We start from the raw sequence: 13452 nt of genomic DNA, 5'->3' as shown, positions 1-13452 counted from the left end.
TTGCTTTGAGGCCAAGAGTTTGAGACCAGCCTGAGCAACATAGCAAGACTCTGTCTCTACAAAAATGAGAAAAATTAGCCGGGCATGGTGGCGCGTGCCTGTAGTCCCAGCTACTCGGGAGGCTGAGGCAGGAGGATCACTTGAGCCCAGGAGTTTGAGGCTGCAGTAAGCTATGATGACGGCACTGCCCTCCAGCCTGGGCAGCAAAGCGAGACCTTGTCTTGAAAAACAAAAAAGTGTATGTATGTGTATATATAATATATATATAAAATATACGTATTTGTGCACCTATCTTTATAGATAAATTATGAGAAGTATAATTTCTAGGTCAAGGATTATACAGCTTTTAAAAATTTTAGTTGACACTGCTCAAAAGGTTTATCCACTTAATAAAAAAGCACCTGTTTGCCACTTGCCATTGCCGGGTATTATTTTTTATTTTTGTCTTTTCCACAATCAAGAGATGAAAAATGATATCTCACTGTGATTTTAATCTACATTTTTTTATTGTCAATGAGCTTGATCTTCTTCTTCTTCTTCTTCTTTTTTTTTTTTTTGGTTTGCATTTACATTTCTTCTTAAATTTCTTTCCTGTTGATTTTCCTGGTTTTTGTTGTAATTTTTTTTTATGTCAACATATTACAAGGGTATAAATGTTTAGGATACCTATATTGCCTTTGCCCCACCTGAGTCAGAGCTTTGAGCATGTCCATCCCCCAGATGGTGCGCACCACACCCATTAGGTGTGAATATACTCATCACCTCCGCCCCTCCTGTTGATTTTTCATACACATTTTTCTATTGGATTGTTGGCTCTTTTTTGTTCATTTGTAAGAGCCCTTCGCATTTAATGATTATTCACTCTTTATTCAGATTTTGTAGATATTTCATCCCAATGTTGTTTGACATTAACTATGTTTTATGGGGTTTTTTCCCAGGTATAACATTTGATATATAGAAATTTGCATTTTTTAGTCAAATTTATCTATTCCCTCCTTTTGGCTTATGAGTTTCACCTACTGCTTAGAAAGCCTATTTCCACTCCGGGGTTATACAAATATTCACTCACACTTTCTTTTCACAATTTTTATTATTATTTTTTTTACACTTCAATATTTGGATCCATCTAGAATATATATTTATGTATGGAGTTAAATAGGAAAGGCAATGATTGTGCTAAAACCAAATAGCTATGCTTTTGTTAAAATATATGGAATGTTTCACAAATTTACATGTCATCCTTGCATAGGGGCCATGCTAATCTTTTCTTGCATCATTCTAATTTTATTATATATGCTGCTGAAGCAAGCACATAGCTATACTTTGAAATACTGATTTTGACCTTAGGCTCATCACTTCCAGAAAATGCCAAATACTGGTGAATAGGGGAGAGAGGGATGGAAACCTAAGGGAAAGGAGCTGGCTTGAGTCGTCACTAAGCAAAAACACGCTTGATTTTTGTCTGTGTAAACAGCAGTCATTGATTTGGAAAAACCACACACTGCTGGTGATTTTGTGGGAGAAACAATAATATAATTCATTAAAAAAGAAAGCCAACAAGCTAATCTTAATTGGTATAACACATAGGATTTTATTGCCTCTATTAGGAAACATCTAATCCTGGCCACACTTCGAGTGGCAGAGTCCATGTACCTTGGGTGCTATTTAAATAAGATACACTTGTGATCTTTAATCAAGTTCCTGTTCATAGGCAAGCCAATTCAATATTTACTGTGATCCGTGCAACTGTGCAAAAATAAATGGCATCTAACACCAAGCTGGCCCAACTATACATGTGCAAAAATCATTTTAATTAAGGGGCTAATTCATTTGTTGATTCTGTGGGAAAATCAAAGATAGGAGAAGTTCAAAGGTGCTATTAGTGAAGGAAGACAGAAGTACAACTGGGAGGCCAGAGAGCCGGAAGAAAGCAGAACCATCCAGTGAAAAGCAAGCAGGATTCACTTTGGGAGTATCAGGAAAACCGAACTACACAATCAAACGAGTTGACATTGACTGTGTTTTATGAGGTTCTTTCCCAAGTGCAACACTTGATATACAGAAATTTACATTTTTTTTTTATGTAGTCAAATTTATCTGTCCTTTCCTGTTGGCTTCTGAGCTTCATATAATGCTTAGAAAGCCCACTTCCACCCCAGGGTTCAACAAGAATTCACTCACATTTTCTTTTAACAATTTTTATTAGAAATGATGAAATGAGGAATAAGGAATCCAGAACTTTCTGAGGTTAAACCAGGCAGGATACTCATGCCAAAGGAAAACACATTAGGCAGTGTGTGGTTTTTCAAAATCAATGACTTATCTGGAAGGTGGTGATTGAAACCAGAAAAGCCTGGATTAGTTGACACCCCATTCTCCACACCCATTAATGGAAACATTTTCTACCCTGTACTTTGACAAGGAAATGAATGGGGGAACATGATAATATCTGAGATTTAAGTACAAAATTAATGTCCAGGAACTGTCTCGGGCACATCAAGCTGATGTTTTACTGGGTTCAACCTAAAAACATTAAACATTAAAAACATTCCCCTCCCTCACTGTGTGACTTCAATCAGCTACTTGGTTTTTCTGGGTCTTCGTTTCCTCAGGGTGTAGAAACTGGAACCCCTAACACTGAATCTGAAAGACCAGCTCTTTCAATTCAGAAAGTCTATTGCTGCCTGACATCTTTGTCCTGGGAGCAAGATGTGAGAGCCAGGATTTAAGCATCCTTATTTTGATAGCAGAGCCCAATAGGGAGGGCAGGATGGAGCAAAAGACTGAAAGGGACCAGGCTAGCTGGAGAGATACTGCAGAAGTCCAAGCAGAAATGGTTAGGATGCAACCAGATCACTGATACTGGGAAGAAAAGGCAGGGAGGGCTGGGAGAGACAGGAAGAATTTACAAACACCACAGGGAGAGATTGGAGAAGGCTTGGAAGCCAAGTCTGAAAGCTAGGAGCTTTCTGACCCAAGTTTACAATGGTGACCCCTGCTCGTGGCAGCCCAGAAGGGAAAAGTCAATCAATCATGCTTTAAAGTATCATTTTCAGAAAAGTTAAGAAAACTTCACTCTCTGCAAATACGCATTGAATGGGTCAAAAATGTACTCAACTCACTAATGAACGAGAGAAGCAGTAAGATGGTAAAGCTGGTTCGAAGAGCATCTTGAGAAATTAGATATTTCTAGACATTTATAAAGCAACATTACAATGGAGTTCAAAGCTTAGACACAAAAGTGGCTAATGCCTTGTAGGCGATATAAAATCATAACATATGGGGATCTTTTCTACTGCGCAAAAAATACTTGCATCTCTACTGAACAAGACCTTCAAGGCAACATGGACTTTTACTGAGTTTGAGTCATTAATGAACAGCAAGTAGAAAAACCAAGCAAAGGTGCGTTCTTCTGATCAATGGTTCTCAGCCAGGGGTGGTTGTGCCTCCGTAGGGTATGTCTGACATTGTCTGGAGACATTTTGGGGTCACATCTGCGGGTGGGAGGGGGTATCTACTGGCATGGAGTGGAGGCCATGGCTGCTGCTGAACAACATACAATGAACAGGACAACCCCCACAACAAGGAATTATCCAGCCCAAAGTGTCACTGATATGAAGATTGAGAAGCTCTGCCCTACATAATTAAATAATCCTTGGGTGGGCTTGTCCTTGGGTGGGCTTGTTAAAGAACTCCTTTATAGGATACTGCAAGAATTTGTTGCCCGGCTTTTTTTTCTTCTCCTTTCTGTCTTTTAAGTCTTTTAAATAAGTTTTCTTTCTCCTTTTTTTTTTTTTTTTTAAGAGATCAGAGTCTCACTCTGTCACCCAGGCTGAAGAGCAGTGTGCAATAGCTCAGTGTAACCTTGAATTCTTGGGTTTAAGCAATCCTCTCACCTTAGCCTCCCAAGTAGTTGGGACTACAGGCACAGGCCACCATGCCCAACTATTTTTTTTTTTTTTTTTTGAGACAGTCTCACTCTGTTGTCCAGGCTAGAGTAAGTGCCATGGCGTCAGCCTAGCTCACAGCAACCTCAAACTCCTGGGCTCAAGCAATCCTCCTGCCTCAGCCTCCCAAGTAGCTGGAACTACACGCATGCGCCACCATGCCCGGCTAATTTTTTCTATATATATATATTAGTTGGCCAATTAATTTCTTTCTATTTATAGTAGAGACGGGGTCTCGCTCTTGCTCAGGCTGGTTTCGAACTTCGAACTCCTGACCTTGAGCCATCCGCCCGCCTCGGCCTCCCAGAGTGCTAGGATTACAGGCGTAAGCCACTGTGCCCGGCCCTCCCCTGAGTATTTTTTAAAAGGTTTTTCTGCTTAACCTGAAGGACATCAGAAAATTTTAATTAAGCAGGACACCCCTTCCCATTTACTGAGAATTTGTCTTATTACAATCTTACTGTGGTAATTTTCAAAGGCTGAAAATTTTCCAGGGAGTATGAAAGTGCCCATACATTTCTTAAAAACAAGAACGGTCAACTAAAAAAGAAAACAAAAAAGATGTTCCGATGTCATTGGGGGAAGGTGGCAGAAAAGGCACAGGTCGCAGGGAGACAGCTGGGAAAAGACAGATGGTGCTGATGACCTCAGGTGACTCAATCTGGACACGTCATCTTCCCTCCTCAAGTGCTGTGTGTAAATCCCCGAAATGAGCAAGGAGGCAATAAATATTTGCTGACGTGAAAGAGAAACTGAGCTCTCCTGCACAGAAGAGAAAAGGTATTAAGGGTTGGGCATTAAACCTCACTTATCACATTTCAGAGAAAGCCCATACAGTGTTCCAAGGCTAGGCTCCACAGAGATTTGTACCTACGCAAAATAAACAAAGAAGTCTCAACCACAAGTGCCCCGATCATTCTGGTGAGCTGTTGTTTTCCTCCTACCTATATAAGGCAGGCAAGAAAGTCCCACAAAAAGGGAAATCAACAAAGACAAAGGGAAACGTAGGTAAAGCCTGAAACATTAATAATACTTTAAATGCATTTGATGTTTATCATTTTGGGCTAGGAATGACATAAAAATAGGACTAAGACTGTCAACCAGGTGTATCTTCAGACCAGGTGGGGTCCCATCCTATGTTAGCTGCAGTGGCTGTACTTGTCCTAAGACCTGTAGCAAAGGACACAAATGCATCTCAAGAAGGAGATGACAACAACCAGAAACATCTCACTTCATAGCTTTGAAACTTCTTTTTTTTTTTTTTATGACTTTTTTATTCTTTGAGATGGGGTCTCACTCTGTCGTCCAGGCCGGAGTACAGTGGCACGATCATAGTTCACTGCAGCCTCGAACTCCTGGGCTCAAACCATCCTCCTGCCTCAGCCTCGTACCTAGAAATTACAGGCGTGCACCACTGTGCCTGGCTAACTTTTTTATTTGGGGTAGAGATAGGATCTTTTTTTTTTGAGACAGAGTCTCACTTTGTTGCCCAGGCTAGAGTGAGTGCCTTGGCATCAGCCTAGCTCACAGCAACCTCAAACTCCCGGGCTCAAGCAATCCTCTTGCCTCAGCCTCCCGAATAGCTGGGACTACAGGCATGCGCCACCATGCCCGGCCAATTTTTTCTATATATATTAGTTGGCCAATGAATTTCTTTCTATTTATAGTAGAGACGGAGTCTCGCTCTTGCTCAGGCTGGTTTCGAACTCATGACCTCAAGCAACCTGCCCGCCTCGGCCTCCTAGAGTGCTAGGATTACAGGCGTGAGCCACTGCGCCCAGCCTAGAGATAGGATCTTGCTATACTGCCGAGGCTGGTCTTGAACTCCTGGCCTCAAGGGATCCTCCTGCTTCAGTCTCTCAAAGTGCTGGGATCACAGGTATGAACCACCTCACAGTAGCAAGCACTGAAAGTAACCTAAATACCGATATGAGAGGAAGAGGTTAATAAAGCAGGCGACATCATTATGAAATATTAAACAACTTAAAATGAGCACTGTGAGAGCTAATGAGACTCATAAGGGAGTGTATCTGATAGTCATTAGTGGGTGACTCTGGTCAGCCGTCTTTGATAATGTCATTGCTATGCTTTGAGGGTGTTCCAACGTCCTCCCTACAAATCTCCCAGTACCTGCAGGTCACACGGGGACAGAGGCTGCGGTCAAGATGGAACAGTGGAGTCCAATCCCAGCTGGGTGTGGCTGATCGTAATTAGAAAATACAGGTGATATAGAAGAAAATGCACATATGATAAAATTGTACGCACACTATAATTATGAATACATAAATTGCATACGTCTGGGCAAGGTCTGGAAGAAAACCTGAAAAAAATGGGAAACAGTCCCTTTTGTTATTTACGGATATTTACACAGTGCTTGCCACATCCGGGCCTGTTCTAAGTGCTTTAGAAATATTCATTCACTTAATCCTCCTAATGACCTCATAGCAGTGAAAAAGCAGTGCCAATATCTGTTCTGATCTTGGAGGGGAAAGAGCAACAGCGAAAGTGTGTTTGCCCACCCTCTTCCTCGAGTTACAAAAGAAATAAAGAAATGGCATATTCAGGAACATTATCAAAAACTAAACAGTTATTTTTTGATAAGTCAAATTAAGTAACCTATGGCCAAACTTTAAAGGTCAAACTCTAAAGCACTACATGGCAATATAATAAATGCACACAGTATTCTGCAAAGCAATTATATTTTTGATTTTTATCTAACTTAGCTACTTGATTGAGGATGAGGATGGCTGCGAGATGGGCAGAGAGGGAGGCTGGGCCCCGACTCTGGCTGCTTTCTCTGCTTTGGCAACTCCTCTAACACCTGTCCGAGTGCCCGCAGGTGCCAGCCCAACCTCACTGGGTGTTGGCCAAGGCCCAGGAGGCATGGACCAGGCCAGGAGATGCACTTGCCTGCTCTCGTGTGCCAGCAGATCCATGCATGGGTCCTATTTTCTGCAATGACTATGATAAAAAGTGCCCACCCTGACTGGGAGTGATGCCTTCAGGACAAGCAGAGACTCAGGGACATCGTCAGTGCTCTGTCTCCAGTGCCCAACCAAGTCAGGGAGTGAAAACCAACTTCAAGCCGTGTGGTTCTGGGGTACTCAGACAGAGAGTGGCAAGGGCCCCATTGTAGCTCGTGGAATTGATGTGCAGAGTTGGCTGCCTTAACTTAGCTACCCCTGCCTGCCTGGCCTCCGCCAACTCTTCTAAGACCCACAATATCTAACTGAGGCATGGAGAAGGGAATGCGCCGCAGGTGAGCGGATCTGGCCCTATATTTGGAAGGGCTAGAGTGGGCCAGCCCCTACACCTAGTTGAGTTCGGGCTCAAGAAACTGACAGAAGAAAGAGACATCCCCAGGCTATCTGAGCTCCAGCCCCTGATATGTCCACCAAGCCAGCTAGTGGTCACAAGACCAAGGTATGTGCTGGGCTGCGGTGCGTCTGTCTGGGAGGGAACCCCAGAAAGCCTCCCCTTAGAGAGTGGGTCTACAAGGAGTGTCCAGTTAATTGCAAAGAAATAATATGGTCCCATTGAGAAGTTCTATGGGAGAGGAAGAAAGAACAAAGAAAGAGTAGAAAAGTCAAAAGCATCCCTAAAGTAGCTCTCCCCCAGGATGTACCTGTCCTATTCTCACCTTTCAGGTGAGACTGAAGATGAGAAAACTGTATTCCTCTGGACAAACAAGGAATCTGTGTTCCTCACACAAGTATTGTAGGCATACTGGCTTTTGTCTGGAAGAATGAAGAAAGGGGCACGGGAGTGAAGGGAAGAGGTGGGAGTCTGGGAAGTCTTCCCAGGAGAACAACCTAAAGTGAGACTTAAAGCATTCACCAGGTGAGGGAGCAAAGGGGAAGAATTTTCTAGATAAAGGGACAGCACGTAGAAAGCTTCGAAAGTGAAAGGAGAGAAGGGAGTTTCAGGCAGCACAGATTGTAGGAGACTGCAGATTTCAAGTTGGGACAACAGCAAAGGATGAGGCTGAAAATTTGAATGGGTGGCCAGTTTGTGAACAGGCCTTTATAAGCTTTGTAACTGCTGAGTGCAGGTAACAGCAGAAGACATGATACAGGCTTCAGAACTCTCTGTCTCCTGTATTTGGAAGGGCTAGAGTGGGCCAGCCCCTACACCTCGCTGAGTTCAGACTCAAGAAACTGACAGAAGGAAGAGACATCCCCAGGCTTTCTGAGCTCCAGCCCTTAATGTGACCACCAAACCAGCTAGTGGAGATGTTCATAAGGCATCGAACATACAGTTTTGGAGCTCAGGAGCCAGACCTGGATAGGACTTATAGAAATAGGAGCCATTGGCTGGGCGTGGTGGCTCACGCCTGTAATCCTAGCACTCTGGGAAGCCAAGGCAGGAGGATTGCTTGAGGTCAGGACTTCGAGATCAGCCTGAGCAAGAGCAAGAGCCTGTCTCTACTAAAAATAGAAAGAAATTAATTGGACAACTAAAAATATATAGAAAAAAAATTAGCCAGGCATTGTGGCACATGCCTGTAGTCCCAGCTACTTGAGAGGCTGAGGCAGAAGGATCGCTTGAGCCCAGGAGTTTGAGGTTGCTGTGAGCTAGGCTGACACCATGACACTCTAGCTTGGGCAATAGAGTGAGACTCTGTCAAAAAAAAAAAGAAGAAGAAGAAGAAAGGAAGGAAGGAAAGGAAGGAAGGAAGGAAGGAAGGAAGGAAGGAAGGAAGGAAGGAAGGAAGGAAGGAAGGAAGGAAGGAAGGAAGAAGGGAAGGAAGGAAGGAAGGAAGGAAGGAAGGAAGGAAGGAAGGAAGGAAGGAAGGAAGGAAGGAAAGAAAGAAAGAAAGAAAGAAAGAAAGAAAGAAAGAAAGAAAGAAAGAAAGAAAGAAAGAAAGAAAGAAAGAAAGAAAGAAAGAAAGAAAGAAAGAAAGAAAGAAAGAAAGAAGAGCCATTGAGTGAAAATGCCCAGGGAGAATATGAGTGAGAGAAAATGGAAGTAGATATAACCTCGAGACAAACCAACATTTGAAGAATGGCAAAGAAAGAGAACTCTAGGGAGAAGCTTCTGGAAAGATAAAAAAGTCAAGACAATGTGATGTCATAGAAGCCCAGAGAAGACATTTCAAGGAAAGGTGGTCAATGGTAGCGAATACTCCTGGGAGGTCACAAAAGAAAAACTTTGAAAGGTTTATGGGTGATCTTATTATAACAAACTCAGAAAGTACAATTAAGAACAAAGGAGTAGAAAAATTTTACCCATTCTCTCCTAACCCCAAATCACGTTGGTCTACTTCCAATCTCTTTAAGGTATAAGAAGCCATTCTATGTATACAATTATATAGCCTGTTCTTTTTGCATAGTATTATATGCCCAGCAATGACGCATGCCATGAGTAGCTCTTCGTAAGCATCCTTCAAATGGAACCGTGAGGATTCCAGCCCAAAGACACCCTGTGGCCAATGTGACTCATCCATAGACCCGCTCTTGGGCAGTATTTCCTTACCACCTGCTTGTTGTGTATTCAGGCAGGGACTAGGGTTTGGAGCTAAGAGGAGTGGAAGCCTTGTCTTCTAGACAATATAATTTCTTTGGTTGGTCTTAAATTTTTCTACTTTGGAGCAGAAAAAGTGAAATCTGGTCACTCAAGGATTATAATTTCTCTACAGGGCATCCCAAAAGTCTCCATACAAAGAAAACAATTTTATAAGATTTTGTAATGAATATTTTTTAAACAAAAGTACATTTAGCTACAGTTTCCCATTTTCCTATGTATGGCAACTTTTGGGATACCCAGCATTTCTAGGCTTTAGTACATTTAGCTACAGTTTCCCATTTTCCTATGCAACTTTTGGGACACCCAGCATTTCTAGGCTTTTCGAGCAATAATTATTTGCCTACATTCCCTTATAGACCATGGGCTGGGCTGGGCTGGGCTGACAGTTTTGGACAAACTAAGGTGTTGTACTTAACAGCCTTGAGCAAATATGTTAACAGGTTTAATGTTCTCCTGTTGATCAAGAAGAGTTTCCCAGATAGGGCATCTCATGGTCAAATGATAAATCATAAAAACACTCACCCAGATGACACGTCCCACAGTGCTGCAGAAATTCTTCCTCATTCCTACCAAAAAAAAAAAAAGCAGCCTATACCATCTTACACCATTCAGGCTAGCGATCCCAGTGCCAAGCCTCAGATACGTGGGCTGCTTCTTCTCTCCTCCCTGCCTCCCCACATCCTACCCTTCCTTCATGTCCAGTTTAAACTCTTCCAATGGAATGTCCCCAGTCCAAAATGATATCTATTTATTTATTTATTTACTTACTTACTTACTTTTTGAGACAGACAGTCTCACTCTGTTGCCCAGGCTAGAGTGCCATGGCGTCAGCCTAGCTCACAGCAACCTCAAACTCCTGGGCTCAAGCGATCCTCCTGCCTCAGCCTCCTGAGTAGCTGGGACTACAGGCATGCGCCACCATGCCCGGCTAATTTATATATATATATATATATATATTTTTTTTTTTTTTTTTTTAGTTGTTCAGCCAATTTCTTTCTATTTTTAGTAGAGACTGGGTCTCGCTCTTGCTCAGGCTGGTCTCAAACTCCTGACCTTGAGCAATCCACCCACCTCGGCCTCCCAGAGTGCTAGGATTACAGGCGTGAGCCACCGCGCCCGGCCTACATCTAATTATTATTAGTTGCTAGGGAACGACTTATCTGACCTGCAACTTCTTAATCTATAAAGCGGGAAGAATACTTAGTTATTTGGTTATAGGGATTTCTGAAATAATGTTTACTTTAGCCAAAAGCAGAAGTAAAGATCATGGGAAAATAGCAAATGTTTCCACTGGGAACTGTCCTTTGGACTTCCAGGTGAAGGATATTGATGTTTCTTGTCATACCTTAGTGTGAGTAAACAGTGCCCTACAAAGGTGAGATAAAGCCATTGGACCACTAAGAAGCCATTCCTCACGGTCTGAGAGCTGGTGTTAGGAGTGACCGAGCCCAGGGAGAAAGGAGTCAATATTCCTGACATGGCACCTTTGAGAGTTCAGAGCCCTGGCCACAGTGGGGACACTGTAGGACACACCCTGCTTGCTCAGGACAAGTGGGTGTCTTAGGCACAGGTGCTGGGACCTGGGTTCAAATCCACACGTTGCCACTTATTAGCAGTATGACCTAATTAGATGAGCTATTTAACTTCCCCGTGCCTTTGTTTCCTCATCAAGAATGAGTTCCAGCCGGGCGAGGTGGCTCACGCCTGTAATCCTAGCACTCTGGGAGGCCGAGGCGGGCGGATTGCTCGAGGTCAGGAGTTCGAAACCAGCCTGAGCAAGAGCAAGACCTCATCTCTACTATAAATAAAAAAAAGAAAGAAAGAAATTAATTGGCCGACTAATATATATAGAAAAAATTAGCCGGGCATGGTGGTGCTTGCCTGTAGTCCCAGCTACCTGGGAGGCTGAGGCAGCAGGATCGCTTGAGCCCAGGAGTTTGAGGTTGCTGTGAGCTAGGCTGACGCCACGGCACTCACTCTAGCCTGGGCAACAAAGCGAGACTCTGTCTCAAAAAAAAAAAGAATGAGTTCCTACCTCATAGAGCTATAATGAAAAACAAATATATGTAAAGCCTTTAGAACAGTATGATCTGGACAGAGCTCTATTAATGGTGTTAATCAGGTGCTGTTTTTAGATGATTTAACTCCTCTCCTTTCCTGCTGGAGAAATTTCTGTTGCTGGGGAAGCCACAATCCCAGAGAAGCCACCATTCTTTTGGTTGGTCATTCAACGGCTCATTACTGATTGCTAAGTTTTCTCAGAATCAGAGGGGCTATGGAGGGGGCTCCTATCCTGCTAAGAAATGAAATCTGTTGCGTTAGCTACCTAAAACTTAGTGCTTAGTATGGACTTGACATTGCTGCTAAATGATTTTCTCATCTAGTTCCATAGTAATCATAACAAGTTGTTACTATTCTTATTCCCATTTTACAGATGAGAAAACAAAGGTTTACGGGTGTCAAAGAAATTTCCCGGGCAATTTCCATACACAATGGTTCCATACAAAATAATCTATTTTCAAATAGTTCTCCCACACAAGGCTGTGCGTTCCTTGAGAGTAGTGACCATCTTTATCAACTTCGTACTTTGGCACTTACAATTTAGCAACTTCCTCTTTTTTTTTTTTTTTTTTTTTGAGACAGAGTCTCACTTTGTTGCCCAGGCTAGAGTGAGTGCCGTGGCGTCAGCATAGTTCACAGCAACCTCAAACTCCTGGGCTCAAGCAATCCTTCTGCCTCAGCCTCCCAATTAGCTGGGAATACAGGCATGCGCCACTGTGCCCAGCTAATTTTTTCTATATATTTTTAGTTGTCCAATTAATTTCTTTCTATTTATAGTAGAGACGGGGTCTCGCTCTTGCTCAGGCTGGTTTTGAACTCCTGACCTTGAGCAATCCGCCCGCCTCGGCCTCCCAGAGGGCTAGGATTACAGGCGTGAGCCACCGCGCCCTGCCCACTCACCCTATTTTTGAATGCTGAAGAAACTGCTTCCCTTTAACAGGGTTGGAATAAGATACAGTTGGGGTGGGGAAAGCAGAACGGCTGTGTCCAGGGACGGCCAATAAATCATCCCCACAGAATAAAGCCTTTCTAAAGGAAGGAGCTGGCCCCCCAAATCACGCGTCCCCTGATCAGAAGCCTAGCCAAAGGCAGTGGACACAGCCAAGGGCATCCTGGCAGTGAGTGTGGAATCTTGAGCTCTGACCCTACTCTGGGTAAGGTGGACAAGTTTGTGGATTCTCTGAGAGCAAGGTTAAAGCCATAAATATCTCTCTAAATGGTTAAACCATATTCAGTTGACCCTACATATCCACAGGTTCCATGTTTGCAGATTCAAGCAACCACACAATGAAAATACAGCGTTCTCAGGATGCAGAACCCGAGGATCCAAAGGGCTGGCTTTTCATATCCACTGATCTTAGGGCTGACTGCAGGACCTGTGTATCTGGGGATGTTTTTCTCTCTTTTTATATTTAAAAAATAAAATTTTAACTCTTAATTGTTTTTTTTTCTTCTTTCTTTTTTTTAGACTCTGAGAAAGTGAAGGTATGCGGATCTTGTTTATCTGTGGAAGGCCCCAGAATCAATACTCAGTTGTCCCTCAGTTGGCAAGGGACAGCTGTGTGTGTGTGTACATATATATAATAAATGTCTAAGCCATGTATAACTGTCAGACATAACTATATAAATGTTAAACTATCTATCTTACCTCTACACAAGCATATTGCAAAGTGTGAGACAGGGTAGGTACTCAGTAAACATTCCCTTTGACTAACAGAAACATTCATATGTTGAAATCCCAACATCAAGGGAATGGTATTAGAAGGTGAAGCTTTTGGAAGGTGATTAGGTCGTGAGAGTAGAACCTTCATGATCTGGGGCTAGTGTCCTTATCAAAGAGGCCCAGATTCTCCGCCACCGTGTTCAAAAGAAAGAAAAGAAAAAAAAAAAAGAAAAACTTAAAAATATTTTTAAAAAA

The 13452-nt window shown here is 42.8% G+C and overlaps 1 non-coding gene across 1 annotated transcript; it reads right to left on the bottom strand.

Moving 5' to 3' along the window:
* Positions 1-1204: 1204 nt before the first annotated feature.
* On the bottom strand, positions 1205-1312 carry LOC142871651 (U6 spliceosomal RNA). Its single transcript, XR_012919883.1, has one exon. It is a non-coding gene; the product is annotated as a U6 spliceosomal RNA (small nuclear RNA).
* Between the last annotated feature and the right edge of the window lie 12140 nt (positions 1313-13452).

Source organism: Microcebus murinus, chromosome 6 (genome assembly GCF_040939455.1).
Source record: "Microcebus murinus isolate Inina chromosome 6, M.murinus_Inina_mat1.0, whole genome shotgun sequence".
Lineage (NCBI taxonomy): Eukaryota > Metazoa > Chordata > Mammalia > Primates > Cheirogaleidae > Microcebus > Microcebus murinus.
This window is presented reverse-complemented; position numbering and strand designations above follow the sequence as displayed.